This window comes from Equus przewalskii, chromosome 8 (assembly GCF_037783145.1).
Source record: "Equus przewalskii isolate Varuska chromosome 8, EquPr2, whole genome shotgun sequence".
Classification (NCBI taxonomy): Eukaryota; Metazoa; Chordata; class Mammalia; order Perissodactyla; family Equidae; genus Equus; species Equus przewalskii.
Genome location: NC_091838.1, coordinates 10,323,376 through 10,336,827, shown reverse-complemented (window position 1 = coordinate 10,336,827; position 13,452 = coordinate 10,323,376). Strand labels below are relative to the sequence as shown.

General features: G+C 35.7%; 1 protein-coding gene and 1 long non-coding RNA gene across 5 annotated transcripts in view; one reads left to right on the top strand and one right to left on the bottom strand.

Moving 5' to 3' along the window:
* Positions 1 to 9,651, bottom strand: part of LOC103550942 (uncharacterized) — a 60,861-nt gene extending 51,210 nt beyond the window's left edge. The window contains exon 1 of the long non-coding RNA XR_011542989.1: positions 9,573 to 9,651. This is a non-coding gene — a long non-coding RNA (uncharacterized lncRNA). The remainder of the gene's footprint in view (positions 1 to 9,572) is intronic.
* The window catches only part of ZFHX4 (zinc finger homeobox 4), a 174,438-nt gene that overhangs the window by 7,810 nt on the left and 153,176 nt on the right, over positions 1 to 13,452 (top strand). The window lies entirely within an intron of this gene.

Sequence of the window (13,452 nt, the reverse complement as noted above, 5' to 3'; positions counted from 1 at the left end):
TGCTTGCAAAAAGTCTTAAAAGAACAAAAAAATCCACATGGAGGCTATTCTTTTACATGCAGAATGGCTTATTAAGGTATTTCCATAAGAAAAATGTGTTAATTTAAAAAATAAATTCATTTATATTTTAAGACATTGTTAACTGAGCACCATGTGTTGTAACTGGCAGCTTTCCAGCCACCATGGAAGTGGATCACACATGGGTTAATAGTAGCTTATGTGATGTCTGCATTCTTAGGAAATGGGCAAAAGCCCAGGGTTTTCTGATATCAAGATTTTAGGAATCAGACAGAAAGCAGAATATATGTTTATATGTGAACAGATGGACACATGTGAGAACTAAAAGTGCACAATTTCTCTTGGCACTTGTTTTAGTTATCCCTGATGATATAACCAAGATCTTAGTGCTCTCACAGTCTTTGATGGCTAAGGACGGAATGGTCTTTTAATGAGGGCTCAATGGCATTATTTTCTTGCATAAGGATTGTGTCCCTTGTGATCTCGCTGGATTTGATGTTCTGTTAATTCCCTAGTTTCAGAGGTCCCCAAGTTGCCTTGAAAGTTTGAGATGGTCTCACGTTTGACATACAATCCTCAGTCCAGGAACGGCTGCTCTCCACTCCTCTACTCTTTTAAAGGTTTGTGGGTAAAATCAAATATTTGCTATTTTGAGGCACTTTTGAATGTATGCACACAACTTAAAAATGGCTTTGACACTGAAGTCATATTTGGCAAGCAGCTTATCTCTAATATAATTAGCCATTTTAACATTCTAGAGATTAAAAAAATAAACAAATAAAATTTAAGAATTTGGGCAGCTTGACTTGCTTAATTTGTCATAATGCCCTGATGGTCCAAGACACGTCCTGAGTAGGTGTTTTAGTCATTGAGGTCAGAGGGTCACACACTAGCATCATATATTTAGATGATTGATCATTTCTAATGTTTGCTTGTCCTGGGGATACGACAGTACACAGCTGATAATTTCTGAATGGTACGCATTATAGCACGTACCTCTAAAGACAGAGTTTATAGGTTCCATTGTGTTCTAGCTGTAAAAACACAAAGTGTTCTGCAAGTATTTACTCAGATCTAAATCATTTTAACTAGGGAAAATTGACTTTTGGGTTAAAATATGCATTTTATAACTGTCCATAAAATCCTTTTCCTTCACTGTAAAGAAGAAAGGAAATCCATAGCTTTAACAATGTTAAAATACAAAAGCATATGAGCTGGTGTATGCCACCTGGTTGTACTGTTAAAAACAAAACAAAACTTTGTAAGAGGGAAGTTTACGGAGAATCTTGAAATTTACCGGCTTGGAAGAGTAAATTGAAGAAACACAATCATTTCCCAAAGTATCTTCATTAAACCTGAAAGGCTTTATGAATGTGGATTCTCTAAAATACCGTTCTTAGTACTTTTTCTCCATACATTTAGGAATAATGCAATTAATATTTAAAATTTTTTGAGCCCACTAATTAATTGAGAATGAGTCATTTTTTTGGTTTAGTAGATACAGACTGGGAGTGTACAGACAGAGACATACACACTGACACACACACACTCTTCTACCTTCTCCTCACGTTAGTGTCTCTCTTTCCTCTTTAGATACGTTCATAGGGGTAGACTGGGAAATTTTTCCCTTGTAGACTAAATTTCTTTCATTTTCTAAGAACTGGCCCACATGATCACAACAGAGAGGAGCAGGTAGGGTGGTAAGACAATGGGCAACCCTCAAAATGCTGAAGACTGGGGACTGATTTAGAGTTACTCAGTTCAACCAGTTCATTTCAAAATATGGGCTATTGAATTCAGGAGAAGTAAGCGTTGAGTCACCCAGCAAGGTAGGAAAACGTCAGGACAAGAACTCAGATATCCCAACTCTAGGACCAATGGTCATGCAACTATACTGGCTGCTTTGGAAAAGGGTTTGTTACATGACAGAATATGAAGGTGGTGGAAATAGTGAAGAGAAGAAAAGGAGAATATGCAGTGGTAATCCAACAGCGATGCTGTCTCCTCTGAGGGACTTCTCGGTTACTGAAAGGAGTTGAGTAGAATCTGGATGGCCTCTTATCACTGTGACCGTAAACGTATTTTTGTGTTAAGTAGGTGGTTGGACAGATGCTTTGAATGGTCAAGAAGAGTCTGTGATTCATAAAAGTACTGATGATCTCAGTGACTTAAAATGTATTCTTAATAACTACAAACATGGTGTTGAGAAGAAAAGGGTTTTTATTCCGTGTAAGGAAAGTAAACAACAATGCTGTGATGTTTTAGATACAGCATAGTGGACAGAAAGAATGACCTTTAGTTAAAGACACTTTTTTGATTCTGTTCACTTTGGATTCCTTTTTCCTTTTGAAAAGAGTTTTTTTGACTTAAGTTTTAGATATTTGAAAATATACTCCATTTTTTGTCAACTCAATGGCCAATAGAAATGGTTTCAGCTGTATTAGACACCTGGGTTAAATTCTTTGTTATGGATGACCTTATCCAAGTTATTTAATCTTGCTGAGCCTCAGTTTACCTTGACTTGTATCTCAAAGTTGTTGTAGAGATTACATAAGACTAAAGGGTTGTGGCATTAAAATAAGTGAATGTTACAGGACTTGATAACCTCTGTTCCTTTGTCTTTGTTTTCAAGAGCTAGTTTTAATGTAATGCTCAACTAAAGAGCATTTGATAAAGCAAGTCTACTTAGATCTTTGAGTAGAGATGCTCCTGTCCCCCAAAAGGGAAGGAGAGAGGAATTAGGCAATGGGTATGCCTACAAGGCCGGGAAAAGGGATAGCATCCTTCTTCTCAGATTTTCTCTTTGACAGATACCTAGATGGCGTCTAGGTGGATAGTCCTCCATCTCATTATCTGCCGCTCTATTATCACAAGTTGTTTTGGTTCTGAGGGGCTTTTAGATGTTTAATGCATTTCTGGGTCTTTTTCTAAGAAGCAAATTAGAGCAGAAACAATTTTTAAATAATTCAGACCTTAGTCTATCCACATGAACCCAAGATTCCAGACTGTCCATTGTATACAATAATAGAAGAGACCAAAATGCTTATTTCAGTCTTGAAGTTGACCCAACCTGCTTGAAAGCCATTGAATTAGAGGATTTCCCCAAACTGGATAAGATGCCATAGAACTACCTTTCTGTATACTTGGCATTATGGTATTTTGATATGCCATGAAAGGAGTCTGCATAGATACTGTTATATGGCATCCTGTTGATCAAAATTTATACCAACCTAGAGAATATATCTAGTTATTAACAATCTAGTAATATAATAGAGCTCTTAATTTTTCTTAGGGGATTTTACAGGCAACTTATGTCTCCTCCTGGCTTATCTCTTGGAAGAGATCATGATCCTTCATCTTTTTATAATAATGTGTTATTCACTGGAGGACTACCCAGGTTCAAAGATGATAAGAATCATGATAGGAGTTAACAAATTTATAAATACAATTTTTTGAACTGTCTAGAAACTAAACTCTTTTTCTAGTATCGTTTTTGATTTTTTAATTCGTAGTAATTTCTCATTGTGATCCATGTAAGATACACAGTTAAAATTATTGTTTATATTTTTATGGAAGATATGTGTATTTAGATTGTAATTTCCCAGCTTTGAGTTTTATTTTTGCCTAATATTTATATGTGTGGTTCACAATCTTTGTTAAAGTTTTTCCTAAAAATGAAAGTGTGTGCCTTTTGTGTTCTGGGCATTTATAAGTGGCCATGGACTTGACAATTCATTTGAAGCACATGTGTTTAAGGGTAAGCATTTATTGACTACTGATGGGGAAGGATATACGTCATTGAAAGAAAAACAATTAGCATCTTAGCATTTTTCATGATGCTTAAGTGTTTCCTCAGAGAAACTTCAGCCTCCAAGAGGACAGCACCCATGTCTGTTCAATCACCGTATTCACAGTGATGGACACTACTGGCAAATCCTTGGTGCTGAATAAGTGAAAAAATAAATGATAATTAATTAAAAATATAAATAGAAAACTTTATTATACTGCTGGAATCTGCCTCTCTTCTTGAAATCCAGGTGACGAAAAGAAATATACAATGTTAAAAACGTGGGTCTGTCGCGGAAAATTCCATAAGGAAAACTATCTTCCAGCATGATCTAAATGGGTTTTTATATTAGAACCATAGATTGTTGCCATCAGAAGGAATACAGCACAATCCCCTTGTTTAACCATAAGGAAACTGAAGCTCAGAGAAATTCCTGGGAAACATCATAGAACGATGGAGCGCAGCTGATGAAATCTAATGTATGTGTGTGTGTGTGTGTCTCCTTCAGCATGTCATTTAACATTTTTCACCTTAGTTGGCTTAGCTCCTCCAATGTCCTAAGATTCTAGAATATTAATACGAGAATAATTTCTGTTATGTTGGAGATTTTTTTATTTGTGGAATTTTCCCAAGCAAAGGAAGATTTTGAGTGGATACAATTTCTATGATGATCATGGGACAGGCTGACTGCTCTGGGATTGTAAAGCTATGCAGCTGGAGATAGGACAAGAATTGCCTGAAAGGTGAAAACTTGCAGGAAAAATGGGGTGGGTCATTGAGTTCTTGAAATGAAGCAGGGTGAAGATTAGGAATCATTATGGTTTGCCAGAAGTTGCTGGTCATAGAAGCCTGTTTAAGTGCTCACTGTCAACAAGGAAATCATGGGCAGCACTTAAAGTGGCTCACCTCTGATTTATTCATAAACCTCACACGAGCACTTGGCTTTGTTCTTGCTCTAGGAAAGGGGGACTGATGCCAATAAGAACAGGAATAAAGAGCTCCTTGCATGGTCCAGGAGTGAATAGCACTTTACCTGAAAGCCTGACCTCTTTTCCTGAGGTCTGTTATGCTACAGCTGACTCTGATTGGTTGTGTGTCCTCAGATGAATTGAGAGAAGAGGTTATAACATGTCTCTACTCTGTAAACCCCATAGTAGACATAACAAGGGCCACATAGCTGGAACTTGGGTTCTAACTTAACCCAGGGTTGTGGTACTTATGCTAAATGGAAAGGCTTCCTTGTCTCTTCTCTTTGAAGCTTGAAGAGTTGCACGTTTAATAAGAGTTGGAAAAATAGTGCTTCTTTCCATTTGAAGAATACAAGATCTCAGAGTAAAATGTGTTTTGACAATCCCTTTCCCCATTCAAATGAATTTAGAGAGATTTAATTACATAGGAAATTAAAGGTTTGAGAATAAAACAGGTACTACACTGGGGTCGAAACAAAGAAACGGGCTTGCCAGTTGATAAACATATTAGCCATGTTTCTCTGAGAAGCTTTTTTTGTGCTCCTTCGCAAATTATGCTCCGCTCCAGCAGCCCATAGTGAGGGGAAGGGACCTTTAAGAGACAGTCAGCTGGCTGGTTTGACTGGGGCAGGGGTTGAGTTGAGTTACTAAATCCCCAGAGCAACATTTAGTTAATGCTAGTCGTTTTTTTTTTTTTTCTCCCTGATCCTGTCCACTCTGGCTTTCCTTTTTTCCTTTTGATGAAGTTGGTCTCTTACTACTTAAAGTGCGTATATTTACACAAAAATTTCCTCAAATTTTCACAACACATTAACCCAGAAGAGCCATATTAGGAGATGGTGATGAGAGTTAATGATATATCTTTAGATAAAGCCATCCTCCCGTGCAATCACATCAGAGTCATCAGCTCATTTGTCATGGCTGAAGTGAAAATGTCAGGACCAATGAGTGTATGAGTGCTGAAGGGGGCGAAAGGGCTTTTGGAGAGAGACATTTTTGTGCTGGGAGTCGGCCATGGCTTAGATTTAGCTCCAGGGAAATACTGGGATTAGCCAACACTGTGTACAAATCCTTAGCATAACAGAATTAGTTGGGAAAATGGAGAGGTGGGGGTCATGAGGATGGGCACATTTCTGGAGACATGCTCTAGGCCGCAGCCCAGAAACTATGGAAAAGATGAGGTGATTTATTAAAGTTATTTTAAGGGGTGTGTTGAATGCAGCCTCATTGATTTCAGCAAGATTGAGTCATAGATTTGAATGGCATCACGGGAAGACCCGCAATGCAATGACCTACACTAAATATGTATATGTAGCTTTTGTTTTAAATGTAGCTGCATTAAAAGAATTTTGACCTTAAAAACTTTTCGGGGAGATAATATTTGAATACACAAAGATAACATTCAGGAATAAAGTACTTTTCACAGGATCTTAGAGTGGAAGTTAATACTTCATTTAAATAACAATAACTAAGGTGAAATACTTGTTGCACTGTTGAATTTACACAAAACCAAGAAGCTAAACTTCCTTTCCACAGACTTCGTTCAGAAACTTTAATGGAAAAGTAACTTATTTTTTTTAGCTACAGAGGTTCTTATCTTTGATAGACCAATAGTAGCAGATTTATTTCATTTTGGGTCCAGTGAACTGTTCTCTTTCAGATAATGTACCCATACAACCTTTTCTTGTTTAATTCTATTGATTTACAGTGTTAAAGTGAAATAATCTGATACCTGTTTCCTGCCCTTTGAGGATTTGTCGTCAAAGAGGCTGATTAGTTTTTTCCCCCAGCTCTTTAGCTGTTTTAAATGTATAATTATCATTGCATGTCATTTGATAGCTGCGCTAATTGCTGCCAACTATTGTCTGTTTGCACTTAATGCTGAAACCTGATCAACATCCTGCTTTGGTTGATGTTTGGTGGTAAACTTTAATTAACTCTTATTGCATTGAAGAAGAGTTCAGGCTTGGTGCTAACTAATCATTTACCTTCATTATGTCCTGACAGCTCCACTTGTTCTTGGTCCTAATAGATACACCAGTCAGTAAATAAACCTGCAGACCTCATGCCTTATAGTTGCTCCACACTGATATTTTGCTACTTAAAGTATAAGATAATTGGGCCCAGATAATTATTTAGTTAGTTTAGTATCTCTAGTTTTGCAGACACTAATCTTAATTGCCTCTTTCATGCTGGACAATTTCATTTTAATAGAAACTGTAGATTTGAGATAACATTATTCCTTCAACATGGTTCCTATGAACATGCGTCTTTTGAATCAATACAATTAAGCTTGTCTCCTGTTGGAATTCTTGTCATTATTTTTCCTGAAATACTTTTCCTGTAATGATATTGAAGTTAAAGTAATCAGGTTACCAGCAGATCATGTAAAATTCAACTCAAAATTGCTGGCTGCTTGATTTTAATTTGTCTGACATCAAGTTTGTTTGAAAAGGGATAATATGTGGGTAAACCAAGGAGCTTATAATTATGGTTGACGTTTGTTTGTTTATAATGAAATCTAATTAAAGTTCATACATTTAAAACACAAAAGTTAATTACTGAATTGCTCACTTCACTTATGGACAGCAGTCAAATCAACTTTCAGGCCAAAAAATAAAAAATAAAAATAAAACCCCAAACAAAAGGTTCTTCATAATTGAAATAAAATAACCAACTAATCTTAGTGATCAAACATAAATTTGCCAATATTTCATCCAGAAGAAAACTTGCATTCCACTTATGTTCTCTATTATGTTAGTCCTAATGTGGTTTTTAATATAAAATGATTTAAAATATTTACATGGGATATGAAAAGAGACTTGTATTTTGTAGACTCTAAGAGGATTGTATAGTAAGAGGCACTTGGTAGTGATTTAAAAAATTACGCATATAACTTTCTTCATTAAAACTATTTTGAAATCATGTGAAATCATTGCTCAGGGAATAGGAACGCTTGCTGGGATATGTGGCCTGTGATTAGTTTTATGAAGATAATTATGGTAGGTTTAGCCTGCAAAGAATGACATTTAAAAAAAAAAAAGAATGTACGTAGACTATTACACTTATTATTATATTGGTTATGAGATCACATTTGTGGGGACCATGAAATATAAATAATTCTACAATTGTTTTCTCTTTTGAATATTTAGTTATCAGTAGTTCAATAATGAATGTTATATATTAACAGACAAAGAAGCAACAAAATGCATGTCTATGTTAGAATATATTGTCTTCATATTGTATATGAGATAAATATATATGTGGAATGTTTTCACTAGTTTGGTAAATCTCTTCTTGAAGCCAAATATTCTATAGTTATATACACCTTAATAAAACCAACTAAGATGAATTTTTAAAATATTCCTGTGTGACAACTTCAAAGCATTGTCAACTAAACGCTCTTAGATTTCGTATATGCCAGAGAGATCAGTCAGTTCTGTTTTAAAGATTAGACGTATAAAAGTATCAAAAACATGGCAAATATGAGTTATAAATTTCTAGAAATGATTGAAGCGGTCCATGTTTTTCCAAGGAAAAGTAAAAGGTTCCACGTTTAAGCTTTATATTTAGAAGTGTTATTTACTTGAACTTTGAAATATACTCGGGATGGAAGGAGAGGGGTCTTGAGAAGGGAAAACAATTCTGTCTTTTATTGAGATACTTTGTAAAACTGAGGGTAATTTACACAACCTTTTAGTATTTCTAGAGTATATTTATATGTGTTTTAATATAACACTTGATTGATTTGTAGATTAATATTTATTTAGGAGAGAAAAATTAGAAGGATCTTACAGTCATTTAACTCTAATCCCACTTTGCATAGATGAGACAAAGGGAAGATGATGAATACTTAAGTATAGCTGGGTAACTGGCATTCAGAGATACCTTTTTCTTGTGTAAAGAAACAAAGAAAAAAAAAGAGCCGGTATATTCTCACAGTATTGGCAAACAACAGCTTTCTAGTAATGCTTTAGCTGATTAGGACATGGGTACCTTTTAATGAAGCAATCACCACAAAGCCTCAGTGTCAGCTGGAATACTAGCAAAACAGTATCAAAGAAAGAATCAGAAAGAGGCACTGAACATAATTACAGTTCATGTCCTTGTCTCACGCCAATGCAAACTATTCATTTTCAATTAGAATGAATAAGAAAATTAGAAATCAACTAGATTGGTTAAAAGTACCAAAGTTTGTTTACAGAGGATAGCTAAAGTATGGGTCCATCTTGCTCACTGATTATGAAATTTTCCTGAAGCAAACAAATAAAATGAGTCATATAATAATGTAATTTGGTTAAGGAGACATTATTGACTTCTCTCTAAGGAAAGTAGCCGGAGTTTGATTAAAGTTGTGAAGAAAACTGAGTAAAATTCCTGTTTCCCAGAACTAATCAAATTAACAACTATTGGACTCATTGGCAAAGTGTACCTTTGCTCTTTAGTTCTCCAACACATGTGTTTAATGACATGTAATTGTCGTGTAAAGTCCAGGTAGGTTTAGAGATGAGAGAGAGAATGAGGGAAAATCAGGGTGGGAAGAGAGGGAGAAAAAGAGAAAGAAAGAGAAAGACAGAGAGGAAGAAGACCACTCAGCATCAATCACAAGGGTCCCCTTAACAGAGAAGGAAATCTATCTGCATTGAACAGCTCATTTAGATTTTCATGAGGAAAACTGGCGAAAATGACTTAGTTGACTTGCACTCATATTTGTCTCTGTAAACTTTCCCTCCTTAAAAATTTGCTTATTTTAAATGCCTCATATATTTGGTTACATCCTTCTATTCAAACTTAATTACCTTCTCCCCTTTGTCGTGACATGGGTGGAAAGTTTGTGCCGTGTCAGGAGAGGTCGTCACACATTCTTTTGCAGTTCTCTTCATTAATTCCTTCTTGCAGAAGCATTTTCTCTCGTGCTGGGAAGGTAGAAGGGTGTAACAGAAGAGCCTGAAACATCAGCAGGAAGCTCTAAGCTGGTTAATGCAGTATAATTGTCTGGACATAGACTGGTCTTTGTTTGTGTGGTTCACTCCGAATCAGCTGTAATTAACTCCAGAGTGTTTCCAGATTGCCAGCAAAGAAAAATTACAGCTTTTCTGTTTTAAATTGTAAAGCTCACAAACATTAACTATGCAGATTGCTTTTACTTTGATATATTTCTATCCCGCAAGGGGAAAAAAAAAAGCTTACTCGCACCCCCCACCCCTAAAAATGTGCTTTTATTAAGTTATTTGATTTAGTGTCTATTGGAACATAATGGCTCCTTAATAGTTGGGGTCGAAATCTTTTTACTTAATATTTTCAATCCTTTGACATCCTTGTATTTGCCTTCCTTCTTGCTAATGTTTCTTAATACCGCAATGGGAAAGATGTTATGCAATCTTTTATGAAAAACTAAACATATACTAAAATAAGCAAATTGCAGAGAAAGCTGACTAAAGAGAAGCACTCGCACCAACTTAAAAGACTGAGATCAAAGATGTATTCTGACCTAACTGGTGCGTTCACACAGGTACTTTACCTGTGTTTTGATATATCAAAAGAGAGACTGTGAGAAAGGGCAATTTCACATCCTCTTCTCTCGGCCAGCACACCACACCCTTTTAAAAGCTTCTGTACAGTAGTTTGTAATTATGAATTCCAACATGGGTAGAAATGAGGTAGCACTCTGAGCTAATACAGCTCAGTACACAAAAGATCTGTCAGCAACTGATGCAAAAAAAAAAAAAGAAAAAGTCCAGCCAAAAATCTTTTTTTTTTCTTTCTTCTGAATTTAACAATAAGGAATTTAAGCCTCAATGTGGCTTTAGCAACCAAAGAAAAGAAGCTCTTGGTGTCTGCATAATACCACTTTGATGGATTTTTTTCATCAGTTCTCTGTACGTGGCAACAAATAAACAAGTATAATTATACTTGTGAAGGTCTATTCATTGCTTTGTCAGGATTAGATATATGTGCCGTTTTCACACTGCGCCTCTCTTTTGTCTTTGCCTAACTCACTATGACATATTGATAGAGGATTTGGAATGGGGAAAAGGCCACAGCAGAGACAGTGATGACCTTTTGGAAACTTGATATAATTCAAGGATTTTTATTTATTTTCAATTTTTTTTTTTTTAGAATTTGTAACTTGTTACCAAATTCTCTTGTAAGTGGACAACTTTTAACCTGTTTGAAATGAACTACATAAAGACTCCGAGTGTTTGTTAGGAGATGGCTAAAGAGCAGACGAGAATAAAAACAATAGGCTGAGGGGCACATTGGTCTTCTTTCCCAGCACTTAGCAGAGTGGCTAACCTAGCATTCCTTTCCCATTATTCTGTCCTCTTGATCAGATCACGTTCTTTTTAATCATTTCACAAACACTGTCTCACTGGACCGTAGAGGAGGGCTGGGACAATCTCAATTAAAAAACAGAGGTAAAACTGGCCTCTCTGATTTTGGGTTCTAATGGGAACTCTGCTTTCTGAATGCAAAGGAATTCTTCTATTGTTCAGAAAGCACCCCTTTCATTAGCCAGGCTCCTTGTAGGTGGGTTTGGTCATTTAGCAGAGCAGAGTTGAGGCAGCAGTGACTGCAGGAGGAAGGCAAGGCAGAGCGAGCAATAAAAGTTCTTTTCTGCATATTGTCCATTAGTTCCGAAAAAGGGATTTACATGATCAAAGTCACTGATCTTGTGAAATACTGAGAATACCAAAAAATGTGTACACATATTCTAAGCAGACCAGCAGGTACGTATTCTTCTGAATTTAGCATTAAGATTATATTAGATTTTCTCTTTGGGATTTCTTGAAGACTTTGGTGATTTTTAAAAATAGGGTGTTTGGCAGTAAAGAATGAAAATTGGTGAGGACTAAATAGAAACCAGCTTAAATGGTGAAGCAACTTTTATAGCGAGTTTACTTGTTACGCAGTCATTTTGGAATGAATTCTGTGGTTTAAGTTAAATGGTTGTCTTTGTGGTCTTTTTACTGGGGCTTATAAAACTTTTGCATACATTTCCTAAATGGGTCACGTTGATAAAAGAAAGATCTCGTCTGACATCAATGACAGTGAAATCACTTAGCATCATATTCAGTGTCACTGTACATATTGATCTAAATAACTTCTTAACTCCACAAACTAAAGTGATTCCATCAAAATATACTGGTAAGCATTGCCATAGTCATAGACAATAGCTACAAATTAAAAAATCAGGTAATCTCTTACTAGCTCTGTCAATTCAGATAGTTTTGTTGCTGCTTTTGGAATGAAATGTAAATTTGATTATATTGAAGACTTACTATGTATTTGACTTAGTTTCTTGTTAATGTGTAGCTTGTTGAGGAGAAATTGATAGGCAATTTTGTGTAAAATTATGTGGGAGTATTGTAACAAAATAAATCCGACCACATTGCTTTGACCTGTAATGGATTCTTTAGTGTAGTTTTCATAATCATTTTCACGTAGCAATAATGTTACTTTTTTGAAAGTTATTTCTTGCTCTACTAACATAGAATAAAAAGATGGGATCTACATCATAGAGAGAAATTTTGAGATGATACACTGTAGACGGCATCTGGCCAAAATTATTAACTGCACGTCACATACAACTCACTTGAGGTGCATTCAGCGTGTGTGTAATAATTCTAGCAAGTGTTTTGTGGGTGAGAACTGTTCTAGGAGTATAGATAAAACAGAATTTAAATAATAATAATTGCTCAGAACCTCATTTGCAAAGCTGTAAAGTGTTTGGGAACTTGACTCACTCTTTGTAATTAAGGTGTATCTTCTTCCACATATAAGATACATGCGTCAAGCCCACAGCATTATCTTATCATAGGGAAGAAACAAAACCACTTTGGGTTCCGGAACTTTACATTTTAATGTAGGATCATTAATTTAGTATTATTTACCATGTTGTTTCCAGCACATCTCTAGTCTCTTCCTGCCTTCCTCCTTTCCTTCAGTCCAGCAGGGGATTATATTTTAGGCATTTTGGCTGCCTTCAGTATGTACACATTGTTTGTGTAGATTTGGTAAATGCAAAGGTAAACATGAATGTTTGTGGACTAATTAGAAAATTATTAGGTTTTCATGCTTATGGTTAGCAGATTATTTCGGAAGGTTTTAAAAGCTGCATGCATGCCACGAGGATAATTAACCTGGAGCTCATCAATGATTAAAATTACACACTAAGCTTTGTGATGTTTGATTCGTGAGCAATTAGAATGTCATTTTAACCACTGCTGATACCAAAACGAATTTTGATTTCATTTTCAATCTATGCAGATCTTTTGATGTATTCTAAACTGATCACTTCCTCTCTGATTTAGCTGACAAGATGAAATTTGATTACACTAAAGAGAGTATTAAGAAGTTTTTCTTCATACTTAATGTGCCAGTGACCTTCGATGATGTCTTTCTTCCATAAGAACTTTTAAAGAGGAATTTCTAAAATGCTTAGTAATATTGGTGAGCCCAGAGTTTTGTTTTCTTCTTAGCTCTCTGCCACTGTGAAGTTTCTGCAATAGAGTGTGTGTGGTGGTGGTGGGGGGAGGCATTGCATGCCTGTCCTACCCAGTATAACATATAATGTCAGCCTTTCTCGTTTCAGAAATTGTCAGGGTATGTGAAAGTCTGGATGCTTTTAAATTAAGGAGCTATTTGCCTTGAAGTTATGAGTCCTTTCGATTTTCA